This window comes from Meriones unguiculatus, chromosome 6, assembly GCF_030254825.1.
Source record: "Meriones unguiculatus strain TT.TT164.6M chromosome 6, Bangor_MerUng_6.1, whole genome shotgun sequence".
NCBI lineage: Eukaryota > Metazoa > Chordata > Mammalia > Rodentia > Muridae > Meriones > Meriones unguiculatus.
In genome coordinates, this window is record NC_083354.1 from 29,134,959 (window position 1) to 29,156,096 (window position 21,138).

At 40.9% G+C, this 21,138-nt stretch overlaps 1 pseudogene; it reads right to left on the reverse strand.

Moving 5' to 3' along the window:
• Positions 1–21,138, reverse strand: part of LOC132654906 (baculoviral IAP repeat-containing protein 1a-like) — a 74,989-nt pseudogene that overhangs the window by 51,867 nt on the left and 1,984 nt on the right.

Genomic DNA, 21,138 nt, shown 5'->3' on the forward strand with positions numbered 1-21,138 from the left:
ATCCCTGACCCTTAGAGTTCCTAATCAGATAAATACTTTCAGTGATTCTCTTCCCAGGAATCCTGCTCATGAATTGCTTCTTTAATAAAAAAGAGCATGCTGGGTAACACTGTAGACTCTTCCAGTTTTGCTATGGTTGTATTCATGATCAGGCCTTTTTGACAGTCCATTCCCCATGGTGATAATATCAGTTTTTTTTTTTCTTTTTCTTTTCTTTTTTTTTTTTTGTAGACTCTTGCATATGTGGCCAAAGACACAGCTCTGCATTCAAAGACCAAGAGAACAAACATTGTCTGTGTCTTCTTTTTCCCTTTGTGTTTGTTATTTAGCAAGTTACTGGAAAAAGGTGTTTCCAGCCAGAAGGATGCCATCTCTCTCTCTCTCTCTCTCTCTCTCTCTCTCTCTCTCTCTCTCTCTCTCTCTCTCTCTCTCTTGCTCTGTTTGTAGATGTGTGTGTGTCTGTGTGTGTGTACACTCACTTGATTATGAATGTGTGTGTGAGTGTTTTGCCTACAGGAAGCATGTATGTATACCACAGGTTGGCTGGGGCCCCAGGTGGACAGAAAGGATGTTACATCCCCTCAAGACGAAGTTAGAAGTTGTTGTAAGCCACTACCTTGGAGACACTTTGAACTGAGCCTGAGTCCTCCACAAGAACAACAAATACTCATAACATCTGAGACATGCCTTCACCTCCTGCTTATTTGGGGGATGAGAGACAATGCTTTGCCATGTTGGCTAAACTAAGCTATCCTTAAACTCATCAAATTTCTGCCTCAGCTTTCTTAGTGCTGGGATTACAGGCATGGACCTCTATACTTGGCACTAACCTCATGCAGCCCATACTGGCCTCTAACCTGTTACAATATTCCTACCTGGTCATGGGCACCTCATTCCACCTTCCAAGAGCAGGAAATACAGGGAGAAGCACACTCATGTGACCATAGAATTCTTACTCTATTACAACTGTTTTCACCCATCTACTACCCCATGTTCCCATGTCTCTGACCTCTGCTGGAACTGGACTCAGAGCCTGTCCTACTTGGTATATGGATGCCCTACAACTGAGCTAGATTCCTAACATTAAGGTTTTTTTTTTTTTCCTTTGGATGTTGGCGTGAAACACAAGGACCTTGTTCATTCTAGGCAAGTGAGTAATATCCTTAGGCCTGTCACATCATTTTAATGTGAATATTCCTTAATTTCTTAACAGCACACTATGTCACTTAAGAATGCTTTTGGGGACTGGGAATGTAGCTCAGTTGGTAGCATTCTCTCCTATATTTCAGGAAGTCCTTCGTTCCATCACCAGCACCCAAGAAGCTCTGTCTCAGCACTGAGCAGGAGAAACAAAAGTTCAAAATTCATTTGCATTTGAGGCCAGCCTGGAATAGGAGAGATGCTCAAAAATGCTTCCAAAACATGTTATCCAAAATGTTAGCTGTTTTAAAGAAGCATCCATGACAGCGCCCACCCTACCACACTTAGCTGTGTTTACCTATGCTAAACAATGAGCCAGTTCATGGCTCCACAGTATAGATGCTTGCTGCTGAGCCTGACAAACTTTTAATTAATCCCTGGAACCCTCATGGCAGAAGGAGAGAAGCAACTCCTATGTTGTCCTCTGGCTTCCGACCTTCACACATGGACCCATGCATACACATATATGTTATGGAAATAACTGAATGTAAATTGGGTTTTATTTTCCTTCGTTTTAGAGACAGATTTTCTTCGTGTAGGCTTGTCTGTCCTGGACTAGTTTTGTAGACCAAGCAGGTTTCAAACTCAAAGATCCACCTGCCTCTGCCTCCCTGAGTGCTTGGATTACAGGCATGTGCCACAGTGACTGGCTGGGTGTCAATTTTTTAAAGATTTACTTTTAAGGATTCACTTATTTTTATTTTTGATGTAGGTGTTCTGTCTGCATGTTTGGCTGTACCATATGTGTGCAGTGGCCAAGGATGTCAGAGGACTGTATTGGATTCTCTGGAACTATACTTGCAGAGTTGTCAGCTACTAAAGGGTCCTGGGAACCTAACCCGAGTCCTTCCCAGGAGCGCAAAGTACATTAACCACTCAGCCGTCTTTCCCAGCCATAAAAAACAAAAACAAAACAAAAAAAAAAAAACTCATTCCATGATGGAGAAATCATTTATAAAAATATTTTTTGAAGAAAGTTGATGAGGGCTGAAGAGATGGCTCAGTGGTTAAAAGCACTTTCTACTCTTTTAGGGGACCTGAATTCGGTTCCCAGCACCCATATCGGACAGCTCACAAATGCCTGTTACTCCACCTCGAAGGGATCTGATGCCCTTTTCTGGCTTCCAAAAGCACCTGTATATGTGCAGCATGTGCACACAGAAAGAGAGAGACAGAGAGACAGAGAGACAGAGCCTGAGATACAGAGAGAGAGAGAGAGAGAGAGAGAGAGAGAGAGAGAGAGAGAGAGAACACAAAAAGAAAGAACAAACAAAGACTTTGGAATGTGCCTGAGATTTTACCTGATACCATAGGTAATTCTCTTCTGATCCAGGAATTCACAAAATGTTCTCCCTGAGGAAAAGAAATTCAGGTTACTGCCTGATTGGCTGACTTACAAGATATACATCTATCTGTGGCCTGCAACTTAAGGTCTTCCCAAACTGAAGTGAATTTTCATTTGAGCAGCAGAATTTGAGCAAAGCAGCCCTTTAATTTTGGTTTGATTTCTATTGATCTTGTAAACTTTTATGCAGTGCCTAACATCAGTGAAATGGAAGCTTTCTCAGGGTCACTCTTACCACAAACCCTGCTCAACCACAGAACTGCAGTTATACACAGAGGTGTATTTTTTTACTCATGAGGAACTGAGACATGGGAAGGGAGCCACACTCAGAAGAACCTCTCCAACCAAGCAACTCTTCCTGTGAGAAAACTGCACCCCAACTGTGAGCCCATGCCCAGTCAGACAATACAGTCTCCTTTGGCTTCAGTTTGAGGTGGGTACCCACTGCTTGCCACTAGAATGTCGTTACTAGTTTAAGGGTGTAAATAATCAGGTTCAGGAGCCAGCTTTGAGTGCCCAGACTCTGCCATGTATTAGGTCAGAAGATTGAGTCAGACATCCAGATGGAGGCGGCAGGAGGTAGCTAGAGTAGTGAGTGGAATCACTCAGAGGGAAGATGAAGGAGACAGCAGAAGCAACCCAAAGCCAGCCTGGAAACTGTCTAAGTGGTTCCAGCTTCACAAGACAAGAGTTTTGTTTCCTCTCTGCAGAGAAGAGGCAGGACAATGACAAGAGAAAGGAAGAGAAACACAGAGTATTTGGGAAAACAAACAAACAAAAATGAACATCACCCTGATGAATCACATATTATTAGGTAACAAACATAGGCTATTAGAAAGAGTTGGCACTTGTAAATTACCGTCACATGAACAAATCCCTCGTAGCTTTGAATATATTGGGCAATTTCCTCTGACGATTTCACACTTTGAAGAAATTCACATCTATAATTAAAAATATAATTAAAATATACTCCAAGTTCCTGGGGCTGTACCATTTCCCAGGACACACATCAATCTGCAGCCCTAGAGACCAGCACAGATCAGGGACCAACAGGTGAAACCTCCCCCACCCTTCCCCATCTACTGGCCTGCCAGCAATAGTAATGAGTTCTGCTCAGAGTGCTTGAGCTCCACTTCCCTGTGAGCTCTAAACTTCAGTTTCCCCGGCCTGTGCCATTTCCCAGGACACGCTCCGATCTGTGGCCTTGGAGATCAGCATTGATCAGAGAGCAGCATCAAGGATCAGAGAGTAGCAGACCAGCATGGATCAAAGAGCAGCAGGAAAAGCATAAGACTGAGGCCATCTGGGACCAAGATCTCCAGAGACCTGCTACCATCAGAGACCACCAGGCCTGCTAATACCAAAGTCAACCAAATTATTCAGAATCAGTACAAGAACACAAGCAACAAATCCCAGGGCCATGTGACATCACCAAAACCCAACTATCCTACCACAGTAAGCCCTGAGGACACTATCACACCATAAGCACAAGAAAACAGTCTTAAATCTGATGTTGTGAAAACAAATGATTAAAGCCTTAAAAGAAGTAAATAAATCCCTCAAAAGAAATTCAGGAAAATACAATCAAACAGGTAAAGGAACTGAATAAATCCCTTAGAGAAACACAGAAAAAACAGCAACAACAACAACAACAAACAGCCAAATAGGAGAAGGAAAAGAATAAAACTGTCCAAGACCTAAAAAGGGAAACAGAAGCAATAAAGAAAACACAATCTGAGGCAATCCTGAAGATGGAAAGCCTAGGGAAGAGAACAGAAACTACAGACAAAAGCATCACCAACAAAATACAAGAGATGGAAGAGAGAATCTCAGCTGTAGAAGATACTATTGAAGAAATTGATTCATCAGCCGAAGAAAATGTTAAATATAAAACATTCCTGACACAAAACATCTATGAAATCTGAGACAATAGCAAAAGACCAACCCTAAGAATAATAGAAATTGAAGGAGAAGACTCCAAGCTCCCAGGCCCAGAAAATATTTTCAACAAAATCATAGAAGAAAACTTCCCCAACCTAAAGAAAGAGGTGCCTATAAATATACAAGCCTACAGAACACCAAATAGACTGGACCAGAAAAAAAATCCTCCCATCACATAATAATCAAAACAGTAAATGTACAGAACAAAATAGAATATTGAAAGCTGAAAGGTAAAAAGGCCAAGTCACATTAAAAGGCAGACCTATCAGAATTAAATCTGACTTCTCACCAGAAACTCTAAAAGCAAGAAAGGCTTGAGCAGCTATGTTACAGACACTGAGACACCACATATGTCAGCTGTGACTAATATGTCCAGCAAAACATTAATCACCATAGAGGGAGAAAGCAAGATATTCTATGACAAAAACAAATTTAAACAATACCTAACCACAAACCCAGCCCTACAGAAGGAAAACGACAGAGGGAAAACTGCAACCCCAGCAGGCTAATCACACCCAGATAAACACAGGAAACAAATAACCCCACAACAATAAACCAAAACAGGGAAGGGACACACACACACACACACACACACAGCACAACAAACACTACCACCACCATCAAAATAATGGGAATCAACAACCAGTGGTCATCAATCTCTCTCAACATCAATGGCCTCAACTCCCTGTTAAACACACATACACTCACACACACACACTAACAGAATTGATGTGTAAACAGGACCCATCATTCAGTTGCTAACAAGAAACACACCTCAGTAACAATGATAGACATTACCTCAGAATAAAGGGCTGGAAAAAGGTTTTCCAAGTAAATGGTCACAGAAGCAAGCTGGAGTGGCTATTCTAATATCTAACAAAATAGACTTTCATCTAAAATTAATTAAAAGAGATGAGAAAGGGCACTTCATACTCATCCAAGGAAAAATCAACCAAGATTATATTTCATTTCTGAACATACATGGCCAAAATGCAAGAGCACCCACAGTCATAAAAGAAACATTACTAAAGCTTAAATCACACGTTGAACCCCACACGTGGGAGGAGTTCAACACATCTCTCTCACCAAAGACAGATCATCGAGACAGCAACTAAACAGAGAAATAATGAAACTAATTGATGTAATGAGTCATTTGGACCTATCAGAGATCCACAGAACATTTCATTCAAACACCAAAGAATATGCCTTCTTCTCAGCACCTCTTGGAATCTTCTTCAAAATTGACCACATACTCAGATACAAAGCAAGCCTCAACAAATATAAGAAAATCGAAATGACACCTTGTATTCTATCAGAATACCATGAATTAAAGTTAGACTTCAACAATAACAGAAACAGTAGAATGTCTACAAACTCACAGAACTTGAACAACTCTCTAGCTAATGACTACTGGGTCATGGAGGAAATAAAGAAATTAAAAGCTTTCCAGAATTCAATGAAATGAAAGCACAACATACCTCAACTTATGGGACACAATGAAAGAAGTACTAAGAGGAAAGTTCATAGCACTATGTGCCTTCATAAACAAATGTAAAGAACTTATACTAGCAACTTAATAGCTCACTTGACGGCTCTGTAAAAATGGAAGCAAACACACCCAAGAGGAGTAGGCATCAGGAAATAATCCAACTCAGGGATAAAATCAATAACCTAGAAACAAAGAGAACAATACAGAAAATCAACAAAACAAGAGCTGATTCTTTGAGAAAATCAACAAGATAGACAAACCCTTAGCCAAACTAACTAAAAGAGAGAGGGAGAGTATCCAAATTAATAAAATCAGAAATGAAAAAGGGGCTATAACAACAGATACCAAGGAAATCCAAAGAATCATTAGATCATACTTCCAAACCTGTATGCCACAAAATTGGAAAATCTAAATGAAATGGATGATACTTACCAAAGTAAAATCAAGATCAGGTTAACAATTTAAATAGACCTATAACCACTAAGGAAATAGAAGCAATCATCAAAAGCCTCCCAACCAAAAAGAGCCGTGGACCAGATGGTTTTAGCCTAAATTTTAACAGACTTGCAAAGAACTAGTACCAACACTCCTCAAACTACTTCACAAAACAGAAACAGAAGGAACATTGCCAAACTCATTCTATGAGACCACAGTTACCCTGATACTGAAACCACACAAAGACCCAACAGAGAATTTCAGATCAATCTCCTTTATGAACATTGATTCAAAAATACTCAATAAAATACTTAAACTGAATCCAAAAACACATCAAAATTATCATCCACCATGATCAAGCAGACTTCATCCCAGAAATGCAGGGATGGTTCAACATATAAAAATCCATCAACCTAATCCACCATATAAACAAACTGAAGGAAAAAAAAATCTCATGATCATCTCATTAGGTGGTGAAAATGCCTTTGACAAAACCCAACATCCCAAGGGGGATCCAAGATGACAGTGACCAGCGGCATAGTATCTGAGAGGCTGAGGACCTGAAACTCCAAAATTGGTGAGTGGAGGGGCAGCTAAAGCCTGAAAATCGACAATGAGGCTTCCTGAACAAGAGGGGGCATCACATGAGTTGAGACCTTTAGATTCAGGTCACCTGAGGACTTCTCTGGGGACAGAGAGAAGCGAACTTTTGAACCCTTTGCATTTCCCTTTTTCGGGCCTCCCTCCCCTCGGAGTTGGCCCTCAGTGCCAGAGATTCTCAGCACAGAACTCTCTGCCTGGGGATTGAGACAGCAGAGGCGGAGCTCCTATCTCCTCAGCTGTGTGGCTGCCAGCCATACCCACCTTCAGAGTCCCAGATCCAAGGTACCAGCCTTCCTGGTCCCAGGTCCTGGGTCTGCAAGCAGCTGTACAGACTCTGCAGGGTCTGCTAGCCAGTGACTGTATGTCCCCTCAGTGGTGGACAGCTGGCTGTACAGCCACCAAAATAACCAAGTACACCAGGTGCCAGGCCACCTAGGTCTGTGGACCAATGTTGTGGTCCCCCAGGACTTCCCAGCAGGCACCTTAACCAGCCTCCTATTCTGATGCTGCGGTTGGACTCCCTACTTTGGTGGTTGCAGCACCACTGAGCTGACGGAGCTCATCCTCCCATGTTTGACTCAGCAGGTCCAAACCTGGAGTAGAGAGCAGGGGTACCAAGGTGGTTGCCGATTTGACCTGCTAGAGAGAGAGTGTGCCCTCAAGTCCCTGCAGAGTCCCAGATCCAGGGTCCTTCTAAGATAGCAGCTGGTCATCAGATCCCTCCCATCCACACATCCACTGTGGGAAACAGGGGGATTCTTGGGACACTGAAGCCCCTGCTCTGGGGGGTCCACCAGTGGAGTTCAGGCAAATAACATCTGGAGCTCAGACAGAGCCAGATACCAGTAGCCTGTAGGACACTGAGGTACTGAGGGAATTTTCATAAGCAATTATCACCAGCCTGTGTGACACTTTCAGTGCCTGCAACCCCTTTGGTGCCTACAAGGCAGCACCCCTCCCACACACTCAAGGCTTCTACATTATTTACCCCCCTGTCTCCTTTAGGTACAATTCCGGCCATGTGCGAACACACACCCTTGCCCAAACTTGTCCTGCTGTGCCCTAGGACTTTCCTCCCACAGGTACAGCTGAAACACCAATGCACATGCTGAAACCACTGGACCTCTCTCATCTTCCTGAAGAATTCTCCAGACTCCAGAGAAAGACCATACAGTCTGAACTGCAGAATCCAGGAAAAACAGTGAACATTACAGATAAGCAAATGGCCAGAGGTCGGCGAAAGAACACATCCAACAAAAATCAGGACATTATGGCTTCACCAGCAACCACACAAATCAATGGCTATCCAATCCATCTGAAACAGGAAAATGACTATAAAGATATGCTTATCCAGTTAGTAGAGGCATATAAAGAGGAAACAGATCTCTCAGAGAAATACCATACAAATAGAGACAGTTAAAGAGGAAATGAATACATGTCTCAAAGAATTGGCCACACAAGTGGAGGCAAATAAAGAGGAAATGAACAAAGCTCTCAAAGAAACACAGTCAAATATAGCCAAACAAAAAGAGACACAAGTAGAGGCACAATTACTGGAATAGAGAGAGGAAACGAACCAAAAAAAAATTGAGGCCATCATACAGAGACAGGAATCTACCTTCAAAAAGGTGAAGGAAATGGTGCAAGGCATAAAAACAGAATTAGAATCAATAAAACACACACACACACACACAGAAAACTTCTAACATGGACTCTATTGCCTGGTTTGGATCAGCTCCCCATGGCAGGACTGTGTTTCCTGGCCTCGGTGGACGAGGATATGCTCAGTCCTGATGTGACTTGATGTCTTGGGGAGGGCTGATAAAAGGGAAGAGGACTCTCATTTTCTGGAAGGAAAGGGAGAAGGGGGGAAGGAAGAAGGGGGAGAGGAGATTGGGAGGAAAGGAGTGAAGGGTCACCCTTATGATGTAATACAAATGAATTTAAATAAAAAAAAGAAAATTTTCTTTATTAAAAAAACTCTATAAACAGAGATGTTCTACACTGCAAAGACCGTTTAATAAAACCTCTCAAATTATTGGACTTTATACATTACTAATACTGTCAGGAAAAATACTTGCAAACACAAGACCTGAGTAGGTCCCAACCAGATGGAGAACCAGCACTGAGCAGGGAAGTGGACACAAGGACTCTAACCAAGAAGCTATTTCCAACTGATCCCTGCTGATGAGGGGACAATCAGTCTCCAGTGCAGTGTCCCTGGGTATAACCACACACTTCAGGGCAGGCCTATGCCCAGGAATACTTGCCAACACAAAACACACTCCGTGTTTTTTTTTTTTTTTTTTTGTTTTTTTGTTTTGTTTTGTTTTGTTTTGTTTTTTTGGTCATACTAGTTTTTTGATTGTTATGATTTTCTTGTGATGAGGGGCGAATTCAAAGCATAATAAGAATAGACAAAAAAGTCCATACCAGGGACACCAAGATGGCAGCGAGCAGAGCGCACCGTTTTGGAGAGGCAGAAGACATGAATCTCCGTAATTGGTGAGTGGAGAGTCAATCAAAGCTAGAATTTGGAGTGTGGGGCTTTCTAAAGGAGAGGGGCCACCACAGAAGCGTGGAATGCTAGTAGATTTAGATGGGGCACGGACTTCTCTAGGAAGGAAATAGGGCGCTTCCCTTGTCTGGGGCTCCCGCGGGGAAACCCGCACACAGCACCAGGCAGCTGAGCACAAAACTCACATCCAGGAGATCAAGGCAGCAGAGACAGTGCTCCGGGCCCCTTACAGCAGCGGTCTGCTGTAACCACCTGTTGAACACGTGACCCCTCCTGGGACACGTCCCGCTTGGGGCCCTCTGGTCCAGAGGATCGTCCCCTCCCCCATCCCGCTGACGGGATCCCACGGTTTAGACAGCAGCAGGAAGTGCAGCGGAGCTCATGCCCCAAGTGGCCAGAGCGCAATAACCCCAGAAACCTCCACACAGGAGGAGCGCAGGCCCAATCACAGAGCTCCAACCACTGAGCGCTAACCACAGAGACTCAGATCCACAATACAATTCTTCCTGGATACCAAAGCCACAAAGCTCAGTGCCTGGGACCCAAGATGGGTGGAGGCAGGGAGGCAGGGCTCCAGACCCCACAGCCGCAACGGAGAGCAGTACTGAGTGCTGACCGCCACTACTCAGAGGAGAACACACCCGACCTAGAGCCCTCTCGCCGAGCTCTTGACCCGCGGAACACACTCCCCACCACCACCACCACCATCACCCGGCTCTGCAGGAGTGCACCCACCACCGAAACTCCACCCCGCCAGAGTGCACGCCCAATACAGTGCTAGCCACAGAGACTCAACCCGTCCCAGATCCCAAGCCTGCAAGTGGCAGCACGGACTACACAGGGCTGCCCAGCCAGTGACTCTATGGGCCATCCAACCCCTCAGTGGCAGAAAACCAGCTGAAAAGACACCAAAGACCAGCAGACCTGTAAAATCAATACGCGCACGCATTCTTCAACAGCGCTTGTGATCCCTTAGCGCCTGCAACAACTTCAGTGCCTGCAAAGCACCCCTCTTACACACTGAAGGCCTCTTCATTCACCAACTCCCTGTCCCTTAGGACACACCCACAAGCACACGCTCAAACACACGCTACCCCGCATTTGCCCTTCTGCGCCTGCGAACTTTCCTTCTACAGGTATAGCTGAATAACCAACGCACACACTGAAACCACTAGACCTCACTAGACCTTCATTTTCCTGAAGAATTCTCCAGATACCAGAGAAAAACCAGTCTGACCTGCAGAATCCAGGAACAGACAGTGAACACGACAGATAACCAAATGGCCAGAGGTCGGCAAAAGAACACAACCAACGCAAATCAAGATATCATGGCTTCACCGGCAACCTCCAAAATTATTGGACACTCCAACTCAGCAGAAACAGAAAAAGAAAATGATTTTAAAGCTATGATTATCCAGTTATTTGAGGCACATAAAGAGGGAACCAAAAAATCTCTCAGAGAAATAGTCATAGAGATTCAAATAGTTAAAGAGGATACAAAAAAATCCCTTAACGATCTGGCCTCCCAAATAGAAACAAAGACAAATGAGGTGAACGAAGAAGCTCTTAAAGAAACACATGCAAATATGGCCAAACAATTGGAGGCAGAAGCAGAGGTACTAAGAGAGGAAATAAACAAAAAAAATACAGTCCATCTTGGAGACACAGGAATCCACACTCAAACAGATGAAGGAAATGTTGCAAGACATGAAAACGGAATTAGAAATAAGAATAAAGAAAACACAAACTGAGAAAACCCTGGAACTGAAGAACTTAGAGAAAAGAGAAGGAATCTCAAAGGTAAGCATCACGAATAAAATTCAAGAGATGGAAGAGAGAATCTCGGGTGCTGAAGATACACTCACAGAAATTGATACTTCTCTCAAAGCAAAAATAAAATCAGAAAAATCCCAAACACAAACCATCCAAGAAATCAAGGATGCCATGAAAAGGCAAAATATAAGAATAATAGGAATTGAAGAAGAAGAGGAGTCCAGGTTACAAGGTCTAGAAAAGATTTTCAAGAAAATCATAGAAGAAAATTTTCCCAACCTAAAGAAAGAGATGTCCACAAACATACAAGAGGCCTACAGAACACCAAATAGACTAGACCAGAGAAGAAACTCCTCACGCCACATCATAGTCAAAACACTTAATCTACAGAACAAAGAAAAGATACTAAAAGCAGCAAGGGAAAAAGGCCAAGTAACATATAAAGGCAAACCTATCAGAATCACACTGGACTTCTCATCAGAAACTATGATAGCCAGAAGAGCCTGGGGAGAGATCATGCGGGCCCTAAGGGACCACAGGTGCCAACCTAGACTACTTTACCCAGCAAAGCTTTCAATCAACATAGATGGAGAAAATAAAATATTCCACGACAAAACTAAATTTAAGCAATATTTGAACAGCAACCCAGCCCTACAGAAGATACTAGAAGGAAAATTCCAATCCAATGAAAACAAACACACCCAAGAAAACATAGGGTAAAGATAATTTCCAACAAAAGACAAAAGCAAACAAGCAATGATTCACAGTAACATCGCCAACTCCACAATAATAGGAAATAACATTCAATGGTCATTAATATCTATCAACATCAATGGACTCAACTCTCCAATAAAAAGACACAGGCTAACAGAATGGGTGCGGAAACAGGAACCAACATTCTGCTGCATCCAAGAAACACACCTAAGCAACAAAGATAAACATTACCCCAGAGTAAAAGGCTGAAAAACAGTTTTTCAAGTAAATGGACCCAAAAAACAAGCAGGAATGGGTATCTAATAAAATAGATTTTCAACCAAAACTAATCAAAAAAGACATAGAGGGGCACTACATTTTCATCAAAGGAAAAATTCACCAAGAAGACATCACAATTCTAAACATCTATGCCCCAAATACAAGAGCACCCACATTCACAAAAGAAACATTATTAAAGCTTAAACCACACATTGATGGCAATACCCTAATAGTGGGTGACTTCAACACCCCACTCTCACCAAGGGACAGATCAACTAGACAGAAACCAAATAGGGAAATAAAAGCACTTACAGAGTCCCTAAATCAAATGGACCTAATAGACGTCTACAGATCTTTCCACCCAAACTCAAAAGAGTATACCTTCTTTTCAGCACCTCATGGAACCTTCTCCAAAATAGACCATATAGTTGGTCACAAAGCAAGCCTTAACAGATATAAAAAGATTGAGATAATACCTTGTATTCTGTCGGACCACTATGGACTAAAGCTGGACATCAACAACAATGGAAACAAAAAAAAGCCGACACGCACATGGAAACTGAACAACTTGTTACTCAATGACAGCTGGGTTAAGGAAGAAATAAAGAAAGAAATTAAAGACTTCTTAGAACTCAATGAAAATGAAGGTACAACATACCCAAATTAATGGGACACATTGAAAGCGGTGCTCAGAGGAAAATTTATAGCACTAAGTGCCTACAAGAAGAAATTTATAACATCACATACAAGTAACTTAATGGCCCAACTGAAAACCCTAGAAAAAAAAAGAAGCAGATACACCCAAGAGGAGCAGAAGGCTAGAAATAATCAAACTCAGGGCTGAAACCAATCAATTAGAAACAAATAAAACTATTCAAAGAATCAATGAAACAAAAAGCTGGTTCTTTGAGAAAATCAACAAGATAGACAAACCCTTAGCCAAGGTAACTAAAAAGCAGAGAGAATCTATCCAAATCAGCAAAATCAGAAATGAAAACGGGGACATAACTACAGACACTGAAGAAATCCAAACAATCATTAGGTCATACTACAAAAGTCTATATGCCACAAAATTTGAAAATTTAAACGAAATGGACAATTTTCTTGATAGATTCCATCTACCAACATTAAGTCAAGATCAGATAGAAAGACTGAATAGCCCTATATCCCCCAAGGAAATTGCAGCAGTCATTAACAGCCTCCCCTCCAAAAAAAGCCCTGGGCCAGATGGTTTCAGCGCAGAATTCTACCAGACCTTCAAAGAAGTGCTAATACCAATTCTCCTCAAACTATTCCACAAAATAGAAACAGAAGGAACATTACCAAACTCATTCTATGAAGCAAGTTACCTTGATACCCAAACCACACAAAGACCCAACAAAAAAAGAGAACTTCGGACCTATCTCTCTTATGAATATTGATGCAAAAATACTCAATAAAATACTTGCAAACCGAATCCAAGAACACATCAAAGATATCATCCACCATGACCAAGTAGGCTTCATCCCAGGCATGCAAGGGTGGTTCAACATACGGAAATCCATCAATGTAATCCACCACATAAACAAACTGAAGGAGAAAAACCACATGATCATCTCCTTGGACGCCGAAAAAGCATTTGACAAAGTCCAACACCCATTCATGTTTAAAGTATTGGAGAGATCAGGGATACAAGGCACATACTTAAACATAGTAAAGGCAATATACAGCAAGCCTACAGCCAACATCAAACTCAATAGAGAGAAACTTAAATCAATCCCACTGAAATCAGAGACAAGACAAGGCTGCCCACTCTCCCCATATCTCTTCAACATAGTACTTGAAGTCTTAGCCAGAGCAATAAGACAACTAAAGGAGATCAAGGGGATACAAATTGGAAAGGAAGAGGTCAAAGTGTCCCTATTGGCAGATGATATGATAGTATACATGAATAACCCCAAAAATTCAACCAGAGAACTCCTACCGCTGATAAACACCTTCAGCAAAGTGGCTGGATACAAAATCAACTCAAAAAAATCAGAAGCCCTCCTGTATACCAAAGACAAAAGGGCCGAGAAAGAAATTAGGGAAACAACACACTTCAAAATAGCCACTAATAACATAAAGTACCTTGGGGTGACACTAACCAAGCAAGTGAAAGACCTGTTTGAGAAAAACTTCAAGTCTCTGAAGAAAGAAATCAAAGAAGATCTCAGAAGATGGAAAGATCTCCCGTGCTCATGGATTGGTAGGATCAACATTGTGAAAATGGCCATCCTGCCAAAAGCAATCTACAGATTCAATGCAATTCCCATCAAAATACCAATTCAATTCTTTTCAGACCTTGAAAAAAAGATTCTCAGCTTCATATGGAAAAACAAAAAACCTAGAATCTCCAAAACAACCCTATACAACAACAGATCATCTGGAGATATCTCCATTCCTGATCTCAAGCTGTACTACAGAGAAATAGTAATAAAAACTGCATGGTATTGGCATAGAAACAGAAAGGAGGATCAATGGAACTGAATTGAAGACCCAGAAATAAACCCACGTACCTATGAATACTCAATTTTTGACAAAGCAGCCAAAACCATTCAATGGAAAAAAAGATAGCATCTTCAACAAATGGCGCTGGTCTAATTGGATGTCTGCATGTAGAAAAATGAAAATAAATCCACATTTATCACCCTGCACAAAACTAAAGTCCAAGTGGATCAAAGACCTCAACATAAAACCAGATACGCTAAATCTGTTAGAAGAAAAAGTAGGGAACAGCCTAGAACTCATTGGTACAGGAGACAACTTCCTAAACAGAACTCCAACAGCACAGGCTTTAAGAGCAACAATCAATAAATGGGACCTCATGAAACTGAAAAGCTTCTGTAAAGCAAAGGACACCATCATCAAAACAAAACGACTGCGTACAGATTGGGAAAGAATCTTCGCCAACCCTCTATCTGACAGAGGGCTAATATCCAGTATATATAAAGAACTAAAGAAGCTGAAAAGCAGCAAAACAAGTAATCCACTTAAAAAATGGGGAACAGAGCTAAACAGAGAATTCTCTGTAGAGGAATATAGAATGGCAGAGAAACACTTAAAGAAATGCTCAACCTCACTAGCCATTAGGGAAATGCAAATCAAAACGACCCTAAGATTTCACCTTACACCCATAAGAATGGCCAAGATGAAAAACACAAATGACAACACATGTTGGAGAGGTTGTCGAGAAAGGGGAACCCTCCTCCACTGCTGGTGGGAATGTAATCTGGTACAACAACTTTGGAAGTCAATCTGGCGCTTTCTCAGACAATTAGGAATAGCACTTCCTCAAGACCAAGCTATACCACTGCTAGGCATATACCTAAAATTTGCTCAAGTACACAATAAGGACATTTGCTCAACCATGTTTGTAGCAGCTTTATTTGTAATAGCCAGAACCTGGAAGCAACCCAGATGTCCATCAACGGAGGAATGGATACAGAAATTGTGGTATTTTTACACAATGGAATACTACTCAACAATCAAAAAGGAGGAAATTATGAAATTTGCAGGCAAATGGTGGGATCTAGAAAAGATCATTCTGAGTGAAGTATCCCAGAAGGAGAAAGACAAACATGGAATATACTCGCTTATATAGACCTAAAAGATAGGATAAACATAATGAAATCTATACACCTAAAGAAGATAGTCAAGAAAGCAGACACGGGGTATGATGATCTATCCTCATTTAGAAAGACAAATGGGTTATGCATTGAACGTATGACAGGAGTCTACCGCAGAAAGCATCTGACTCTACCTAGCAGTGCTCCAAAATAGATACTAAGACTCACAACCAAACCTTCGGCAGAGTGCAGGGAATCATATGAAAGAAGGGGAGTTTGATGTGGAAAGGATAGGAGCTCCACAAGGACCAAACGTATCTGGGCACAGGGTCTTTTCTGAGATGGACACTCAACCAAAGACCATGAGAGGATAAAACCTAGAACCTCTGCTCAGATGTGACCCATGATAGCTCAGTAATCAATTGGTTTCCCATAGTAAGGGGAACAAGGACTATTTCTAACAGGAACTCAATGACTGGCTCTTTGACCTCCCCACCTCCCAAGGGAGGAGCAGTACTGTTAGGCCACAGTGGAGGACTTTGCAGCCAGTCCGGAAAATACCTGACAAAAGGGAGTCATATGAAGGCGAGGACGTCCTCCCCCTATTAGTGGACTTGGGAAGGGGCAGGGAGGAGATGAGGGAGGGAGGGTGGGACTGGGGAGGGAATGAGGGATACAACTGGGATACAGAATTAACAAAATGTAACTAATGAGAAAAATAAAATTATAAAAAAAAATTAAAAAAAAAAAAAAAACGTCCATACCAGGGTCCAAGTTCCAGAAAATATCTTCGAGAAAATCAAAGAAGAAAAATTTCCCAATTTAAAAAAAGGAGATGTCCATAAACATATAAGAGGCCTATAGAACACCAAATAGACTAGACCAGAAAAGAAATTCCTCATGTCACATCATAGTCAGAACACTGAATCTACAGAACAAAGAAAATATATTAAAAGCAGCAAGGGAAAAAGGCCAAGTAACATATAAAGGTAGACCTATCAGAAACACACAAGATTTATCAGAAACTATGAAAGCCAGTAGGGCCTGGGCAGATGTCATGCAGACTTCATGGGACCACAGATGCCAACCCAGAATACTATACCCAGCAAAGCTTTCAACCAACATAGATGGAAAAAACAAACCATTCCATGACAAAACAAAATTTAAGCAATAACTACACAGGAAGCTAGCCCTACAGGAGATATTAGAAGGAAAACTCCAATGCAATGAAAACACTACACTCAAGAAAACATAGGATACAGATAATTTCCCAACAAAAATTACAAGAAAACAATCAATGAATCACAGTAAGTCCACCAATTCCACAATAAAAGTCATTGGTCACTATTATCCATCAACATCAATGGACTCAAATCTTCAATAAAAAGACACAGACTAACAGGATGGTTGCAGAAACAGGATACAACATTCTGCTGTATCCAAGAAACACACCCCTGCAACAGAGATAAACACTACCTCAGAGTAAGGGGATAGAAAAATGTTTTTCAAGCAAATGGACCCAGAAAACAAGCTGGGGGTAACTATCCTAATATCTAATAAAATAGACTTTCAACCAAAATTAATCAAAAAAGATGAGGAGGGGCACTTCATTCTCATCAAAGGAAAAATCCACCAGGAGGACATCACAATTTTGAACATCTATGCCCCAAATACAAGACCACCTACATTTGTAAATGAGACATTATTAAAGCTAAAATCATTCATCCATCCCAACACCTTAATAATGGGAGACTTCAACACTCCACTCTCACCAAGGGACAGATCATGCAGACAGAAGCCAAACGGGGAAATAAGGGCACTTACAGAGCTCCTAAATCAAATGGACCTAATAGATGTCTACAGAACTTTTCACCCAAATTCAAAAGAGTATACCTTCTTTGAGCACCTCATGGAACCTTCTCCAAAATAGACCATATAGTTGGTCACAAAGCAAGCCTCAACAGATACAAGAAGATTGAAATAATCTCTTGTATCCCGTCTGATCACCATGGAATTAAGCTGGATCTCACCAACAACAGAAATAGCAAAAAGCCTACACATTCATGAAAACTGAACAACTCCCTACTCAATGACAGCTGGGTCAGGGAAGAAATAAAGAAAGAAATCAAAGACTTCGTAGAATTCAATGAAAATGAAGGTAAAACATACCCAAACTTATGGGACACAATGAAAGCAGTGCCGAGAGGAAAGCTCATAGCAGTAAGTGCCTGCAAGAAGAAATTTGAAACATCCTATACAAGCAACTTAATAGCTTACCTGAAAGCCCTAGGGAAAAAAAAGAGAAGCAAACACACCAGTAGACAAACTGGAAAAATTCAAGCTCAGGTAAGAAATCAATAAATTAGAAACAAATAAAACAATTCAAAGAATCAATGAAACCAAGAGCTGATTCTTTAAGAAAATCAACAAGATCGACAAACCGTTAGCCAAGCTAACTAAAAGGAAGAGAGAACCTAAAAGAGGGACATAACAACAGGCACTCAAGAAATCCAAACAATCATTAGGTCTGACTACAAAAGCCTATATGCAACAAAATTTGAAAATCTAAATGAAATGGACAATTTTCTTGATAGATTGCACTTAACAAAGTTAAATAGAGATCAGGCAGAAAGATTGAAAAGTCCTCTATGCCCCAAGGAAACAGAAGGAGTCATCAACAGTCTCCCTTCCAAAAAAAAGCCAGGGCCAGATGGTTTCAGTGCAGAATTCTACCAGACCTTCAGGGAAGAGCTAACTCCAATTCTCTTCAAACTATTTGACAAAATAGAAACAAAAGGAACATTACCAAACTCATTCTATGAAGCCACAGTCACCTTGATACCTAAACCACACAAAGACCCAACAAAAAAAGAGAATTTTAGACCTGTCTCTCTTGTAAAATTACTCAATAAAATACTTGCAAACCGAATCCAAGAACACACAAAAAAAAAATCATCCACCATGACCAAGTAGGTTTCATCCCAGGCATGCAAGGGTGGTTCAATATACAGAAATCCATCAATGTAATCCACAATATAAACAAACTGAATGAGAAAAAACACATGATAATGTCCTTAGATGTTGACATTTGACAAAATCCATTCATGATTAAAGTCTTGGAGAGACCAGGGATACAAGGTACATACTTAAACATAATAAAGGCAATATAGAGCAAGCCTACAGCCTACATCAAACTAAACAGAGATAAACTTAAATCAATCCCACTGAAATCAGGGCCAAGGCAAGGCTGCCCACTCTCTCCATATCGCTTCAACATTATACTTGAAGTCCTAGCTAGAGCAAGAAGACAAATAAAGTAGATCAAAGGAATACAAATCAGAAAGGAAGAAATCAAAGTATTACTATTCACAGATGATATGATAGTATACATGAATCACCCTAAAAATTGAACCAGAGAACTCCTTCAACTGACAAACACCTTCAGCAAAGTGGCTGGATACAAAATTAACTCAAAAACTCAGAAGCCCTCCTGTATAAAACAGGATAAAACAGCCGAGAAAGAAACTAGGGAAACAACATCCTTCACAATAGACACTAAAAATATAAAAGTTCCTCAGTGTGATTCTAACCAAGCAAGTGAAAGACCTGTCTGAAAAAAACTTCAAGTCTCTGAAGAAAGAAATTGAAGAGGATATCAGAAGATGGAAAGATCTCGCATGCTCATGGGTCGGTAGGATTAACATAGTGAAAATGGCCATCCTGCCAAAAGCAATATACAGATTCAATGAAATTCCTATCCAAATACCAACATAATTCTTTACAGACCTTGAAAGAAAAATTCTCCACTTCATATGGAAAAATAAAAAACCCAGAATCTCCAAAATGATCCTGTACAACAACAGATCATATGGAGGTATCTCCATCCCTGATCTCAAGCTGTACTACAGAGCAATAGTAATAAAAACTGCATGGTATTGGCATAGAAACAGAATGGTGGATCAATGGAACCAAATAGAAGACCAAGAAATAAATCCATACACTTATGGATACTTGATTTTTGACAAAGCAGCCAAAACCATTCAATGGAAAAAATACAGCATCTTCAACAAATGATGGTGGTCCAACTGGATGTCTACATGCAGAAAAATTAAAATAGATCCATGTTTATCACCCTGAACAACACTAACTTCCAAGTGGATCAAAGACCTCAACATAAAACCAGACACACTAAATTGGTTAGAAGAAAAAGTGGGGAAGAGCCTAGAACTCATTGGCACAGAACGCAGATATCCTGAACAGAACATCAACAGCACAGGCTCTAAGAGCAACAATCAATAAATGGGATCTCATCAAACTAAAAAGCTTCTGTAGAGCAAAGGACACCGTCATCAGAAAAAAAAAAAAAACGATAGTCTACAGACTGGTAAAGGATCTTCACCATCCCTATATCTGACAGAGGACCAATATCCAGAATATATAAAGAAATAAAGAAGTAAAAAGCAACAAATCAAGTAAACTAAAAGGATCTAAAAAGAGAATTCTGTGTAGAGGACTATAGAATGGAAGAGAAACACCTAAAGTAACACTCAACTTCCTTGGCCATCAGGGATATGCAAATCAAAATGACCCTGAGATTTCACCTAACACCCATCAGAATGGCTAAGATCAAAATCTCAAGTGACAACACATGCTAGAGAGGATGTGGAGAAAGAGGAACCCTTCTCCATTGCTGGTGGAAATGTAACTTGTACAACCACTTCGGAAATCAGTCTGGTGCTTTCTCAGACAATTAGGAATAGTGCTTCCTCAAGATCCAGCTATACCACTTCTAGGCATATATCCAAAGATATATGTACACAACATATATATATGCTCAAGTACACAACAAGGACATTTGCTCAACCATGTTTGTAGCAGCTTTATTCATAATAGCCAGAACCTAGAAACAACCCAGATGTCCCTCAACGGAGGAATGGATACAGAAATTGTGGTACATTTACACAATGGAATGCTACTCAGCAATTAAAAACATGGAAATCATGAAATTTGCAGGCAAATAGTGATCTAGAAAAGATCATCCTGAGTTAGGTATCCCAGAAGCAGAAAGACACAAATGGTATATAGTCACTTATAAGTGGATACTAAGCCTATAAGATAGGACAAACATACTAAAATCTGTACACCTAAAGAAGCTAAACAAGAAGGACGTTCCAGAGTAAGATGATCAAACCTCACTTAGAAAGACAAATGGGATGGACATTGGAAGTAGGAGAAACAAGAAACAGGATAGAAGCATACTATAGAGGAGCTCTGA